The sequence below is a fragment of the Hyperolius riggenbachi genome, chromosome 1 (genome assembly GCF_040937935.1).
Source record: "Hyperolius riggenbachi isolate aHypRig1 chromosome 1, aHypRig1.pri, whole genome shotgun sequence".
In the NCBI taxonomy this organism is placed as follows: Eukaryota; Metazoa; Chordata; class Amphibia; order Anura; family Hyperoliidae; genus Hyperolius; species Hyperolius riggenbachi.
This window is the reverse complement of record NC_090646.1, coordinates 213,403,324-213,420,361: the sequence shown is the minus strand read 5'-3', so window position 1 is coordinate 213,420,361 and position 17,038 is coordinate 213,403,324. Positions and strand designations below refer to the sequence as shown.

At 43.6% G+C, this 17,038-nt stretch overlaps 1 protein-coding gene across 1 annotated transcript in view; it reads right to left on the bottom strand.

Moving 5' to 3' along the window:
- The window catches only part of NUDT6 (nudix hydrolase 6), a 72,609-nt gene that overhangs the window by 42,604 nt on the left and 12,967 nt on the right, over positions 1-17,038 (bottom strand). The gene's annotated exons all lie outside the window — the stretch shown is intronic.

Sequence of the window (17,038 nt, the reverse complement as noted above, 5' to 3'; positions counted from 1 at the left end):
TGCATACGGCTGGAATGCCGCTGCGGACGTTTTTGTGCTCCCCTCCACCATATGCAGCAACCACAGATTCTCCAGTCCGGTCTGGAAGTTTCAGCACCTGCCCTATAAGACGACACCCGGCCAGCGTATAAGACGACCCTCGACCTTTGACAAGATTTTCCTGGGTTAAAGAGTAGTCTTATACGCCAGAATATACAGTATTTTCTTGTGTAGGTAATAAAACTAAAATGCATAAGTCTGTTTGTAAAAAATTGTTTACACACATACAACGGTTCTCATCAGGGGCGACTGGTTCCTGAGCCAAGAATCTAGCTTGTGTACAGCGGCCCCCAACGCCTCTCGATGTGTTGACTCAGGCGAGCGTTTTCTCTTGGTGGAGAAACTCATCTATTATAAGGATACAAGTTAAAAGGCCCGCCTGTTGAAAAACAGGCACAAGGCCTTGGGCGCAACCCTCCCCCTGCAATGTGCGCAGCCGCGACAAACATCTACGCACATTTGTGACCCACGTGTGCACGCGCACTCACACGTCCACCCCCACGCCACTGTCCTAAGTCTGTCTGCGTGCCATGCATGCGTGCCAGGCACAACACACGGACCCAGGAAGACGCAGGATAGGGAGTTTATTATGTAGGATGCATTGAAAACAATTTACTCAAAAAAGCATGTCCTGATTTGACTTTTTTATATGCTCTTTCTTGGACATTTTATTTCTGAGTGGAGGGGGATGTTTTTTAAGGGTTAGGCATGCAGGGTGATTTTATGGGTTAGGGGTGGGGAATGTTAAGGTTAGGCATAGATAAGGGAGGGTTCTGTGTGAAAGGTTAAGTTGTAGTAAAATATTGGTATTATTGACAGGTATTTTACTATGATAATGTACCCTGTTAATACAGAGAATATTGCTAAATATTCTACCTGCTGAAATCGGGCACTCAAATTTCCTCGTGCCCCTTTTTCAGGCACGCGGTAGGGGCGCCCTTGCTCATATATTTTGGGAATAGCCAGTTGCAGTTACATTTTGGGATGAGCGTGTGCCATTTGAGAAAATCTTCCATGAGTCAGTCTATCTTATTGCCTTCCCAGGTTCTCCTGTATTTCAGTAATGACTCCCAGTAGCCTTTTGTGTTATGTATTGTTATATACCATTATCAGCCCATTGGTCTATTGCATTTAAATAGAAGGCCCCTGACCTGCCCCTTTCTTTGGTTAAAGACAGAATCGACCTGGTCATGCTGACCAATACAATCTTCTATGCAAGAATTAAAAATCGAGACAAATACAAAGCCATCTGGGAGGAATGGATTGCCTATAAAGGGTTTAGACCCGGGGTGATAAATAAGTCGATCGCGATCCCCCGGTGGATTGCGACCACCTGCTTGCTAGATCGCAGCCATATGGCCGTGCCACATTACTTTTTGCCAAGTAGGTGCCTGTTTATTGGTAAGGTGGGTGTGAGCGACTCTTCCTGACGCTGGCCACACTTGGAGAGGTCATCTGTACTTCCCAGTCTCTCCCTCCGGGGTGCTGCTACAGGGCTTCCGAGCAGTGAGAGGGCTTGGAGCTCTGCGGCTCCCCGGTTGATGGGGCATGGGGGCCTCCCCGTGGCGCCCCTGGATAGTGCTAAATGTTGTGTGAACTAATCCCCGCAGAGCAACTGTTTTGCGGTAAATTCATTTTAGACCCTGCATATTATGGCATGCGAAAGCAAATGCAAATTTGCATGAGCAATGCCTCATGATTAAGCTAGTTAGGCCAAATTTGCAAAGCCAGATGTGTCAGATTTAACTTGGTGTTTGATGCACACATTCTTCTGCTGCTGTAACAGTACATTTTGCGGCTGACACCTGTAGAATGCACCCCATTAAATTCTGCTGCCCGCCGTTCATCTCGATCGTGGCCAATCGGAAAGGAGGGGAGGAAAGAGGCGGCGTGGCTGAAGAGGAGAGGCCAGGGGCGGCTCTGCCATGACATGTCATAGCTGGGGGCGGCGCCGGGCACAACACATACACGCACGCATCCACGCACACTGCCTGTCGCCCCTCGCCTGCCAGAGCGTTCCGTCAGCTGCCAGTTTGCTCATCTACCCTCCAGACAGGAGGGAGGACCAGGACAAGCCCAAGAAGCCGCCGCTGGAAAGAGGTAAGTGGCACCCAGGCTAGCTATCTATACTGAAGGCACCTATACTTAGCTATCTATACTGAAGGCACCTATAGCTATACTGTAAATGTTGTTAGATCTCCTGGACTCTTAAAGTAGCTGGGGTGAGAGTGATATGGAGTTTGCCTTCCTTGTACCAAAGACAGTTGCCTGGCAGCCCTGTTGATCTTCTGGCATAAGTAGTGTCTGAGTCAAAACTCTGGAACAAGCATATGGCTAACCTAGTCAAACCTAAGTCAGAGTACCTGATCTGCTGCATGCTTGTTTAGGGTCCATGGCTAAAAGTGCTAGAGCCACATGTTCAGGACTGCCAGGCAACTGGTATTGTTTAACCCAATCCCTGCCAAGCACGTACTAGGTATGTTTTGGCAGGAAGGCCATTAACTGCCAACAACATACTAGGTGCGTTAATTAGCAATTTGGCCCCCAGGAAGCAGCGAGGAGGAGGGCTGACATCATTCCTCCCTCCATCCACATGGGCCCCCCTCCTCTGCCTCCCTATAATGCTGGAGAAGTGGTTGGGAGTGTAATTACTCACCCGATCGCTCGCTCTAGGCCTGTGTCCCCAGCCAGCAGCCATCTGCACTCTCTCCTCCCTACTCATTCCTACTACCTATATTGTGGCACCTATACCTGCTACTAGGCCTGAACAATTTATCGATTTCAGATCGAAATCGTGATCATGGAAACAACGACAAAGTGATCGCCAAAGTGGTCATACATACTATGAGGGGTAGGATACTGCCTGCGTCCAGAGGTGGTAAGTACAGTATCAAGCTTTAGCCCTAAATTCACAATGTACAGTAACATTTACAAACATGACAGAAAATGACAACATACTATCAATTTGATAGTATAACGTCATTTTCTGTCAATGTATATTTGTAAATGTTACTCACACTGAGAATTTAGTGCTGAAGCTTGATTTGAAGAAAATCGTGAATCAAATCGAAATTGCAATTTCTGGCATAAATCGTGCAATTCAATCTTTTCCTAAAATCGTTCAGGCCTACCTGCTACATATACTGGGGCACCTGTTCCTGGCTACCTACTTTATACTGGCTGCACCTATATCTAGCTACCTGTACTGGCGGCACCTATACCTGGCTACCTATACTGGCTGCACCTACAGTGGGTTGCAAAAGTATTCGGCCCCCTTGAAGTTTTCCACATTTTGTCATATTACTGCCACAAACATGAATTAATTTTATTGGAATTCCACATGAAAGACCAACACAAAGTGGTGTACACATGAGAAGAGGAACGAAAATCATACATGATTTCAAACAAATAATACATGATTTTACAAATAAATAACTGCAAAGTGGTGTGTGCATAATTATTCGGCCCCCTTTGATCTGAGTGCAGTCAGTTGCCTATAGACATTGCCTGATGAGTGCTAATGACTAAATAGAGTGCACCTGTGTGCAATCTAATGTCAGTACAAATACAGCTGCTCTGTGAGGGCCTCAGAGGTTGTCTAAGAGAATATTGGGAGCAACAACACCGTGAAGTCCAAAGAACACACAAGACAGGTCCAAGACAGGTCAGGGATCAAGTTATTGAGAAATTTAAAGCAGGCTTAAGCTACAAAAAGATTTCCAAAGCCTTGAACATCCCAAGGAGCACTGTTCAAGCGATCATTCAGAAATGAAAGGAGTATGGCACAACTGTAAACCTACCAAGACAAGGCCGTCCACCTAAACTCACAGGCCGAACAAGGAGAGCGCTGATCAGAAATGCAGTCAAGAGGCCCATGGTGACTCTGGATGAGCTGCAGAGATCTACAGCTCAGGTGGGGGAATCTGTCCATAGGACAACTATTAGTCGTGCACTGTACAAAGTTGGCCTTTATGGAAGAGTGGCAAGAAGAAAGGCATTGTTAACAGAAAGCATAATAAGTCCCGTTTGCAGTTTGCCACAAGCCATGTGGGGGACACAGCAACCATGTGGAAGAAGGTGCTCTGGTCAGATGAGACCAAAATGGAACTTTTTGGCCAAAATGCAAAACGCTGTGTGTGGCAAAAAACTAACATTGCACATCATTCTGAACACACCATCCCCACTGTCAAATATGGTGGTGGCAGCATCATGCTCGGGGGGGGGGGGGGGGGAATGCATCTCTTCAGCAGTGACAGGGAAGCTGGTCAGAGTTGATGGGAAGATGGACGGAGCCAAATATAGGGCAAACTTGGAAGAAAACCTCTTGGAGACTTGTGACCTTCCAGCAGGACAATGACCCTAAACATAAAGCCATGGCAACAATGGAATGGTTTAAAACAAAACATATCTATGTGTTAGAATGGCCCAGTCAAAGTCCAGATCTAAATCCAATCGAGAATCTGTGGCAAGATCTGAAAACTGCTGTTCACAAACGCTGTCCATCTTTTTTGCAAAGAAGAATGGGCAAGGATTTCAGTCTCTAGATGTTCAAAGGTGGTAGAGACATACCCTAAAAGACTGGCAGCTGTAATTACAGCAAAAGGAGGTTCTACAAAGTATTGACTCAGGGGGCCGAATAATTATGCACACCCCACTTTGCAGTTATTTATTTGTAAAAAATGTTTGGAATGATGTATGATTTTCGATCCACTTCTCACATGTACACCACTTTGTATTGGTATTTCACATGGAATTCCAATAAAATTGATGCATGTTTGAGGCAGTAATGTGACAAAATGTGGAAAACTTCAAGGTGGCCGAATACTTTTGCAACCCACTGTATATCTGGCTACCTGCACTGGTGCGCCTATTCCAGGACAGGATAAGTGGGATACCAATACATATCGGGTATCGTTGGCTTCAGCAGAATCAGGTCTTTTACAACAGTAACATTTTTGTCAGTAAATGTACAATACACAATAACATTTCTATAGCGCTTTTCTCCCATAGGACTCAAAGCGCTTAGGCTCTCTCAGATTCAGTAATTAGTAGGATGAAGTATTCACACAACAAAAGTTATATTTCTGCAAATGCCAGACTGAACAGGTGGGTTTTCAGTCTGGATTTAAACACGTCCAGGGATGGGGCTGTCCTGATCTGTTGAGGTAAGGAGTTCCAAAACGTAGGGGCAGCATGACAGAAGGCTCTGGGACCAAAAGTTTCTAAGTGGACTCTGGGTATGACTAGATTATTAGAACCTGTGGATCTGAGAATGCGGGGATTGCTTCGCAGCTGTAACATATCTTTCATGTATCCAGGGCCCAGATTATTCAGGGATTTAAATGTCAGTAGGCCGATCTTGAATAGGACCCTCCATTCTATAGGTAGCCAGTGAAGGGAATGCAGGACTGGCGTTATGTGGCAGTGACGGGGTTGGTTGGTTAGCAGTCTGGCAGCAGTATTCTGTATCAGCTGTAGGCGGTACAAGGCCTTTTTTGGAAGGCCAGTGTAGAGAGCATTGCAGTAGTCCAGTCGGGATGTGATGAAGGCGTGGACTAAGGTTGGCAGATCTTCTGGGGGTATGAGGTGCTTGATTTTTGCAATGTTCTTCAGGTGAAAATAGGATGATTTCACCACAGCAGAGATTTGAGTTCTGAAGTTTAAATCCCCATCAATTAGAACTCCCAGGCTACGCACATGATCAGAGCTGCGTAGATCCGTGCCTCCTATATCCAGTGGTGAAGACTGCAAGTTAAGTTGTTTTGTTATCATGCTCTGCCCTCCAATCAGAAGGACTTCAGTTTTGTCTGCATTTAGTTTCAGCCAGTTGTCATTCATCCATTGCTGTAGTTCACGTAAGCAGGCGTTTATAGTTAGAGTTGGGTCTGTCACACCAGGCTTGAAGGAAAGATATAGTTGGGTGTCGTCTGCATAGCAGTGGTATGTCAGGCCATGTTTTTGGATTAGTTTTCCCAACGGTAGCATGTAAATCGTGAAAAGCAGGGGAGAGAGGATTGAGCCCTGGGGCACCCCATGCTTAAGTGTTACAGGGGTGGACAGGAAGGGCCCCATAGACACTTTGTGGGTTCTGCCACTCAAGAAGGATTGGAACCACTGAAGTACTATGCCATCAATGCCGCAGTATTCCTGTAGCCTGTTTATCAAGATGTCATGGTCAACTGTGTCAAAGGCTGCAGAAAGGTCTAGCAGTATGAGGATCGAGCACTCTCCTCTGTCTCTTGCCATGAGCAGGTGGTTGCATATTTGGATGAGGGCAGTTTCAGTGCTGTGGTGTTTCCTGAAGCCAGACTGGAATGGGTCATAACTGTTGTTTTGTAGGATTCTGGCTTCTAGCTGGAGGTATACAGCTTTTTCAATTAGCTTTCCCAGAAAGGGGAGGTTAGAGACAGGTCTGTAGCTGGTCATTGCATCTGGGTCCAGGGAGGGTTTTTTGAGGAGAGGCCTGATGATTGCTTCCTTCAGTAAAGCAGGAAATATCCCTGATTGTAAGGAACAGTTAACAATTTTGAGGAATACCGGTACGAACAGGTCGGGGCAGTTCAACATGAACTGTAACAATGTAATTCTTCTTTTTTTAAAACAAACAAAACAAAAAACACCACAAAAAATATTTTTTTTATTTTTAATTTTTTACATATTTCACTCAAAAATAGCTCCAGAAAAAGTACAACTTTTTGTTTTAGTGTTCAAGCCCAATTCATTAAGTAAAAATAATCTATTCTACGTCCTATTTCATGTAGGTTTTCTTGTCAAAAATCCTAAGTAAACCTAATGAGTGCAAAATGTCTAAACACGGTTTGTCAGTAGATGTTCGTGTTTAGGACAAATTGGCTGGCAGGGAAAGCGTTAAAAGGAAATAAATATGGCAGCCTCCATCCATATCCCTCTCACCTCGGGTTCACTTTAACTGTCTTGGTTTGGACCTTGACACATCTGTTAATTAATGTGTATCTTTACATATTGACTCTTCAGGATTGAAGGTCTGGCTGTTGTTTGATCCATTTGTTTGACCCTTGTCTTTGTTCTGCATAACAAATTGTTTTGTGCCTACCTGCGATTACTTTTATTCTCTCAGGTCACCACATAGCAGTTCTGCATATTTCATAGTGAAAGCTGTATTGCTTTTGCTCTCCACTATTAATGAGATTGAAGTGATATATATATATATATATATATATATATATATATTATAACATACATACACACATTATACCTCCAGAAGTAAGCCCTAGCAGGAATTTTGAGTATCCTCAAAATAAGCCCAACCCCGAAAGTAGGCCTTAGCAGCAGTAAGGGGAAAAAGTATGGCAACTTGTATTATTACTGGAGCCAAGAAATACATGTTGCCACACTTCTTCCCTATAGGCTGAAGCTTGGAGACACAGCTGCGTGGAGCGGGGGAAATCAGAGAACACGGGGGGGGGGGGGGGGAGCACAGCATGGAGCTGGTGGTAAGAGGAGGGTGCAGGGGGACATTGGAGGACATGGGGGATGGTGGAGGACACGGAACACAGGAGGACAGTGGATAAAGGGCAACACGAGTACAGAGAGGGATACCTGCAGGACATTAAAGGGGCATACAAGAGGAGGATTTAGCAGAGGAAGAGGTGGCACAGTGAGGAAGGCAGGAGGACACACAGCACAGGAACTTGTGTGTTCGAAGAAATATAAGACATCCCCTGAAAATAAGCCCTAGCATATCTTTTGGTGCAAAAATTATTATAAGACACTGTTTAAGTTCGGGGAAACACAGTATATATTAGTGCCAGCTTCCCCCAGACGTGTATGGTCTCTCGCCCGTGGAATGAATGTGTCACTGAAGTAATCTCTGCAACACAGACTTGGTAAAAAAAACAAAACTGGTTTTAATGGTAGTTCCCCTAAAGCAAACAAAAGTGAACATATATTCATATATTTGAGATGATTAATGAAGCAGGTGGTTACGGCACTCAGCGCCAAAACAAGGCACTGCCATAGCAGTAATGGGGCTTCGACTCAGAGGGGGAATAGTATTTAATGCCGCCAGGATTTGAGCGACAGCTGGGTAAGCAGTCATTCAGCTTCTTTGTAAACAGCAGCCGTGACAAATCTGCCTTTCTGAATGGAAAAAACAACAGAAGTAATGGCCCTTTGACCTTCCAGGACTTAAACCTTGTCAGAAGCCTTCTCCCACTCTTCTCAGCGGTTTTGACTTCTGCAGCTGGGTCTTGGTTATGCGACATAGGCCATGATTGCCTGATGGTAGTTCAAGCAACCCGATGCCTCAAAATAACACTAACCTCTCCCAACAGAGCAAATGCAGAGCAGCGTGCAGCGGAAACCACTTATCAGAGCTCTGAGGAGTACCCATTTTTTGACCCCTTTTGAGAATGTTATGTGCCTGGATGTTGTGCTGGTCCACTGCCTTTACATTTTCTAAATAAATGACCCAGGCTGCATATCTGCTGGTTCAGAAATTACTGAAACCAGTTGTCTGCCTTTCATGCATATATATTATCATAAAAAAGGAATAATCATAGCACAGCTCATATTATTTTTACAATTTCAGATTTTGTTGAACTATAAGTTGTGGCAGCTTATGTTTATAGTATGTGTAAAACTAATTTTTAGAGTGACTACACAACCCAAGGGACAATCAGAGCATTGATGTTTGGATTTTCCTCAGCCACAGTAATCACTCAAGAACGAATGTAATGTTTTTGGTCATGACCAATGACTGTGCGGGAGCCATCTAGTGGTTTAATGGAGATATTGCAAATGAGCTGCAGAAAAAGTACAAACACAATGAAAATACATAATCTTGTAGTAATAATACTAGTTATACAAGGGCTTCTGACATCAGTTTGCATTCACTTTCATGTCAGACTGATGTTATGGCTATATTATTTATTAACACAGATCTCAGACTGACCTACTGAAGTTTGCTGGATGCCAAGCTGAATCCAATAGCCTATGTACACATGTATGTTGGCAGTGAGCCTATCAGATCAATGACTACATTGTTAGTTGTACTTTAACATACAGTACAGACACATGCATACAGTTCTACAGAGCAGAATACATGAGAACGTTAGTAAAGCAAGCACCATCTATGAGTTCAGTAGATACTTGCCTGGCCAGACTTTTTTTCTTCGATTTTTTTTGCCACAATCTTCTTACTGCCTCAGAAATTCTTGTGAATTAGTGTCCCCTGCTGCTCTTCTCCTATGGCCCATCTCCTCTTCCCATGCACATCTTTCCTCTACTACTGAGTTAGTGCAGGGGGTATGGTGGAGATTAAGGGCCTGCCAGGCATAGCCATCAGTGAGGTTCAGGGACTGCCAGCCATGGCCATCAGTGAGGTTCAGGGACTTCCTGGCATGGCCATCAGTGAGGTTCAGGGACTTCCTGGCATGGCCATCAGTGAGGTTCAGGGACTGCCAGGCATGGCCATCAGTGAGGTTCAGGAACTGCCTGGCATGGCCATCAGTGAGGTTCAGGGACTGCCTGGCATGGCCATCAGTGAGGTTCAGGGACTGCCTGGCATGGCCATCAGTGAGGTTCAGGGACTGCCAGGCATGGCCATCAGTGAGGTTCAGGGACTGCCTGGCATGGCCATCAGTGAGGTTCAGGGACTGCCTGGCATGGCCAACAGTAAGGTTCAGGGACTGCCTGGCATGGCCATCAGTAAGGTTCAAGGACTGCCTGGCATGGCCATCAGAGAGGTTCAGGGACTGCCTGGCATGGCCATCAGTGAGGTTCAGGGACTGCCAGGCATGGCCATCAGTGAGGTTCAGGGACTGCCTGGCATGGTCATCAGTAAGGTTCAAGGACTGCCTGGCATGGCCATCAGAGAGGTTCAGGGACTGCCTGGCATGGCCATCAGTGAGGTTCAAGGACTGCCAGGCATGGCCATCAGTGAGGTTCAGGGACTGCCTGGCATGGCCATCAGTGAGGTTCAGGGACTGCCTGGCATGGCCATCAGTGAGGTTCAGGGACTGCCTGGCATGGCCATCAGTGAGGTTCAGGGACTGCCTGGCATGGCCATCAGTGAGGTTCAGGGACTGCCTGGCATGGCCATCAGTTCCCTTTACTTGTCCTGTGTGATGCAGCTTTACTGTCCCCCCACTTTAGTAAATGTGGCAGAATGCAATGGCAGGGAAGGTGGAGGCAACCTGCCTTCAATAAGTTGCACCCTTCAGTCAAGTGTATAATGCTAAACACGAAGTACATCATCTAAATTTCTTCGCATGCGCACCACACATGTACGCACCAAAATGTTAAAATTTGTGGTGCCATACTTTCATTGCTTGCAGTGCGTAGTAACAGTGCAGACTCTGCATCAGCTGGAGTACTTCCATGACATCACAGGAAGTGGGTCACGTCTCTTAGACTTTAATGCCACTGCGACGAGCTTCGGTAGGAAAGGGTAACGTAATGCGACTCAGTAAGTGTAAAAGGGGCCTACAGATTTTACAGAATGTATACCAATGAAGAGAAAGGGCCCTGGATACCATAGTCTCCTCAGTCTAAGGCCATCCCGTAATCCCCACACTGTACCCGATTGAAATTACTCATCTTCCTAGGTCTTCATCAATCTTCAGGTATCTTTTGGAATTACGAGCATCTCCAAATAGTTCAGAAGACAAAGACATCCATACTGTGCATGGGAGAGACCAGATTGGCACGTGTGCGGTACAGATGTGTCTGTGGAACTCCTCGGGGACATGAGTAGTTCCAAAGGTCATCCGAGGAGTGCCAAACAGCTATTCAACCTGGCAGGTCAAATGACTTCAACCTGGGATGGCACAGAAACAACAGGATGGACCAAGAACCAGGAAACTATGGTATCCAGAGCCTTCCCTCTTCATGGGCATGTATGAAACCTGAAGTGATTTTTTTTTCCACTTCAGATTCCCTTTAAAGGGAACCTGACATGGGCACTAAAGAAAAAAAATTATATATACCTGGGGCTTCCTCCAGGCTTAGTGCTCCCTCTCCGTCCTACTCTGCCTCCTGGTTCTTCTGCAATTGGCCCCAAAATGTCCTCTGGCCCGAGGCCAACTGCGCATGCATGGCCACGCATAGTGATAAGCTCACAAGTAGTGAGCTATTTGAATCCGTGATTAAAAAGAGGCTTAATTGCCTCAGTTGTGCGGCTGGGAGAGAGGGGGTTACTTACCCATAAGTCTGCGGTCCTCTATGCGTTCCAAATGTCTTGCACGCGTCCCATTGGATGCGTTGCAAGACTCACTACCGCGCACTTGAGGTGTAGTGAGTCTTGCAACGCTTCCAATAGGACGCGTGCAACACGTTTGGAACGCATAGAGGACCCCTCTCTCCCAGCTGCACACTTGAGGCAATTAAGCCTCATTTTAATCACAGATTCGAATAGCTCACTACTCATGAGCTCATCACTAGCCACGCACGCTCTCCCATTGCCGGGAGCGTTGTGCCCCTGTGCAATACTGCACAGGACGCTCCCAGCACGAAGGTGGAGTGCGTGTAGCTGGACTGCACCTACACCGACTGGAGGATTTTCCCAGGGCCAATTGCGAATGAACCAGGAGGTGGAGTAGGACAGGGAGGGAGCGATAAGCCAGGACGGGGCTAGAGGAAGCAAGCGCTGTAATTACAGCACAGGAGATTTGGCGCCACCACAGGCCGTAATAGGAATTATGGCTACACTACACTGAGTAACTTCGGCGTCGTCAGAAGACAGAACTGAAGTTAAATTTAAAACACTGTGATTCGGTCTCCAGCAATAGCTGGAAGCTGAATTACATCATTCCCCACTATCCACGTCGACCTAGAGGGGGAATAGTATTTAACGCTGTCAGGAACTTGTGAAGCAGCAGGATAAGCCATACTGGCAGTATCCTGCGCCCAAGTCTCCCGGCGGCCAATTCATATGTATGCTGGAGGAAGCCAGGTATGTATTTTTTTTTCTGCCCATCTCAGGTACACATTAAAAACTTGCTAACGGGTCTCAGTGGCCATACATGCTGCCCATCATAGTTGCCTAGATATACTCGACAGACTTGGATGCCCAGAGGAAGAGACTTTAAGTTCTTGAAATCTACTATTTTTTTTTTATAAACTCAGATGCACACCACATGCAGAAAGGTTGTCAGCTAGAGGCTCATCAGCCATCGTTCGGTTCCATTTTTTTGTAGCGCTTATAAATTTCTATACAAACTAAATAGATCGTTTAACTACCCTTTCAGTGCCCAATCCTCCCCTCTCCAGCATGACTGCACTATTTCAATTGTCCCAGCTTGCTAACCTTCAGACGATGGGCAGAGGTTCTAGCTTCCGCATGTACGTATGCACATTCAACCCTCATCCATTCAACTCTTAGTCCACAATCTTCCCACTCAGACTCACAAACACACAAAAACATACCGAAGCGCAATATATCCTGTTACCAGTCTCCACCCGCCTCAGGCTCTGTCTACCTTTATCCCCAAAATGTGTGTATATTTATATTTTATTTATATACCTTTCTGTAATTTCTTGCCAGGTCTTACTGTACGGACTTGCCCATTCACATCCACCACAAACCATTTTGTCTTCCTTCGTATCTTGAACTACAGAGGTACTGCCACCACATAGCTGGTCCATTCTGCAGACCCATTCATCCAAGCTTGGAGGGGTTGATTCTTTCCACTTATCTACTATCATTTTTTGGCAACCTTGGTACCTACTTCTTTAATTAAAATACTACCTTTACAGCCACCCGTGTCAGCAAATCCAAAAATAGCTTCTTCTGCAGATAGATCGAAGGTATCTCCTAGTAATTCTCTACAAAAATGGCTTATTTCATCCCAAAAGATTTTAACTATGGGGCATGTCCACCACATGTGCAGTTCTGTCCTGTCCTCCTGCCCACACCTCCAACAGACTTCTCTATGGCCAGTGAATCTCTGGATTTGTGCTGGGGTAATATACCATTTAGTAGTGGTCTTGTACTGGATAAGTTGTAGTCCTGCATCCTGTATAGACCAGTTACTACGCCAGATCTTAGGCCATTTGCAACTGAGAGTAGGGCTATTAAGTCTATTTAGTTTATATAGAGCCTTTTCCATTTTTTTATTAAGTAGGATGTGTTTTTTCTAAAATATTCAGGTCTTTCCTAATTTTAGTAGATTTCGAGTGCACTTTTTGCAGGAAACTTCGGGCTTGAGTTAGTCCCCAGGAGTTTTCCTGCCCATGATTACATAATAGGCTAGGTAGTTTCAAAGTGTGGTCGCCCCTGAGGTTAATAATACGAGTTTTACTGCTTATTTTGTTCTTTATAAACCAAGACTTCTCCAAACCTGGAATAAAGTCTGGATTATCTCTCAATGTGGTCAGAGGCGAGAGGCCTGTTTCTTTTTGCCATTTTAGAACAAACCAGTAAAAGGTTTTCAGTGTGGGGCTAATCAGCGGATGGTAGGTAGTAGAATATACTTTATAAATATTACTTGGTATCCATGAAAAAATTAAATTAAGTTTACCTTCCTCCTTTTCCAGTAACGTCCATATTTTACCTGTTTTGTTAGGAGAGGATTCTATCCTCCAGTCCAGAACTCTGGCCAAGTGTATACTTCTGTAGTAATTCTGGATGTTTGGTGCTGCTAGGCCTCCTGTCTCTTTCCCCCTAGAGATTAGTTTGTAGCTTAATCTACGTCTGGACCTACTCCATATGAAGTTTTGAAAAATTTTATGCCAGCTTTGGAACCATGAACCTGGGATGGTCACCGGCAAACTCCGCAATAAAAAGATGAGCTTGGGTAGCACAACCATTTTGATAATACTAATCCTGCCAATGATGTTAAAACAAGGGCGATCCCATGACTGAAGTTTTTCCTTATATTCTTTTATAATTTTGGAGAAATTAGCTCTAAACAGATCCTTAGGGTCTTTAGTGAGGGAGATTCCAAGATAATTACACACTCGTTCCATTTAAATTTATTTTTTTGTTTAATATTTTCTACAGTAGCAACTGAACACCCCAAATTCAAGATTGTAGTTTTGTCTTGATTTAGCTTAAAGTTGGAATACAGTGAGAATGTATTAAAAAGTTCCTCACACCTAGCAATAGAATGGATCGGGGCAGTCAGGATTAATAACAGATCATCAGCATAGGCAAGCACTTTGATCTCATCTTCATTTGTTTTAACACCTTTTATCTGATTATCGAACTGAATTAATTGGATAACAGCTTCTTGACTTAGATTGAATAGCCAAGAAGATAGTGGGCAACCCTGTCTGACCCCATTTTTGATGTCAAAATTACCAGATATATGTCCATTAACATTGACTCCGGCACTTTGATTCGTATACAGTCTTTTAATTTTATTAATAAAATTGAAGTAAAATCCAAACCTTTCGAGAATTAAGAATATAAAATCCCTCGAAAGTCTGTCAAACGCTTTTTCTGCGTCTACAGCAATCATTATTGCTTCTACCCCCCTTTTACTGCATGTATGTATCAAATTTATTGCTGCATAAATATTATCTTGGGTTTGTTTATTTTTAACAAAGCCGGCCTGCTGCTTGCCCAGAATTCCATCAGCAACCCCGTCCAGTCTATTTGCCAAGATTTTTGCATAAATCTTGACATCACATATATTGGTCTGAAATTTGCACAATCTAAGTTAGATTTCCCTTCCTTTGGAATTAACGTGATGGTTGCTCGGTTAGTCTCTTTAGAAAAGATAGCAGCTCCTTCCTCATTGTTAACCATATTACAAAAGATAGGGGCCAAGACTGGAGCGAAGTACTGATAAAACTCTGCGCAATAACCGTCAGGACCAGGGCTTTTTCCCTTCTGGAGTTTGGACACAGTATCTATAAATTCACTTTCTTTTATTAATGAGCCAAGCATTTCTTGGTCTATAGTGTCTAATTTAGGCAAATTGATTTTTTCCAAGTAATCCCTTGTATTCTGGAGTCTTGGAATATCCATGTTGTATAATCTCTCATAAAAAAAGAGAGAACACCTTACCTATATTTTCCGTACCTTCGACTAATCTGCCATCTGTATTTTTGATTTGCTGAATAAATTTAGTTGTGTGCGTTTTCTTTTTTAGTAAATCTGCTAATATTTTACCCGGTTTGTTTTTTCCTTGTATATAATGTTTTTTAAAGTCTTTATACTCCTTTATGCATTTATTATCAAGCAGTACATTTAATTCTGTCTTAATTTTTGATAAATTGAGTAGTGCTTTAGACGATAGACAGGATTTATGTTCTGTTTCTGCTAAGTGTAAACTATTTATTAGCTCGGTAATCTTTTTTTTATCTTTTTTTTTTCTGCTACTCAGTTTAATTAAAATTCCTCTTACAACACATTTTAGTGTATCCCAAAGGATGGATGGTGTTGTCGCCGTTGGTAAATTAATTTCAATAAATTCCTTTATCGCATTAGTTATCAAAAGTCTAGTGTCTTCTTCCTCTAATATAGCTTTATCTAATCTCCATAATTTGTTCTGCGGGATTTTTGAACCAAGATTAATCCTTAATATGACAGGGGCATGATCTGAGAAGGTAATGTGCCCAATTGTGGCATCTATAATGGATGTAATAAAGTTTTCTGGGATAAGAAAATAGTCTAGTCTGGAGTAATTTTGGTGTACATTGGAAAAAAAAGGTGTAATCTCTTTCTTCAAGGTTTTTAATCCTCCATGTGTCTACGAGTTTATAATTTGTAAGTTCATTATTAAATTTTATAATATCACGTTTGCAAATGTGCGAAAAGCCTTGTGAGGTATCTTGTTTTGGGTCAATCGTGAGGTTGAAATCTCCACCAATAAGGACCCTACCTCTGGCTTTTTCTCTCACTCTCTTAAAAAAAATCAATTAGAAAGGCTACTTGGCCTTTGTATGGCGCGTACACATTTGCTAATGTCAAACGGATGCCATTGACCTTCCCAAGCACAATTAGCTCCCTTGCTGCTTTATCTTTATAAATTTGGTCTATAGTGAAGTCCAGACCTGAACTTATCACAATTGCTACTCCACAGGCTTTTTTCTGCTCATTCAAATTAACGATCCACTCTTTATACCTTTTATCAAAGAATTTGGGGAGTTTCCCTTTTTTAAAATGTATTTCCTGAATGAATGCTATATCAATTTTATTCTTTATTAGTTCATCTACAATTCTCCTACGCTTACATCCAGAGTTAGCTCCTTTAACATTAAGTGTAAGCAATCTCAAATTATCTGCCATATCAAATAATTATTAAACATTACATGACGCTCCATTTGCTGCCTGTGTCGGAGCAGGAGGACGGGACATCAGCAACAGGGCACACCTAGGCGGGTATCGGTGGAATTCAATCATACATACACTCAATCTTTTCACAATCAGATTGGTCTTGTCCGAACTGACAACTAAATGTTGTTGACATATGTCGGACTTCTCTATTTCCATCTTGATACTCGTCAAATGGAATAGAGTCCCGATGTCAGATATTTACCGCCTACCTTCCTTTTGCGTGCAAATATAACGGTAAAGTGTTTGAAAAACAAAACAGAACAAAACAACACAGATTACAAATCTTCCCAGCCTGGAATCTCAATTGGGGGGAGCCCTAGGTTAGACAGGAACTTCTGAATTGTTTTGCCATCATTAAGAACACGTTTTCCCATCGATGGTGGCTCTCAATTATAGGGGGAAACCCCATTTATAGATTCCTCCTTTTTGTTTAATTTTCTCCAGCAGTGGTTTCAACAACCTTCTGCGGTCAATTGTCCTCTTAGATGGATCTGGAAATAACTCAATGCTCCAACCATTAAATTTCAGAGCGCCTAAAGTACGAGTTTTGCTCAAGATCTGTTCCTTTTCATGAATAAAAAATGCACCCTACAAAGCACATCTGTGCTTTTAAGGCCAGAAAAGTTCTTTTCTTTGCCAATCCTGTGGATTCTGTCTATTAGTATGCCAGCTGGTGCATCATTGCCTGTAAATTCTTTAAAGGGGAACTGAAGAGAGAGGTATATGGAGGCTGTC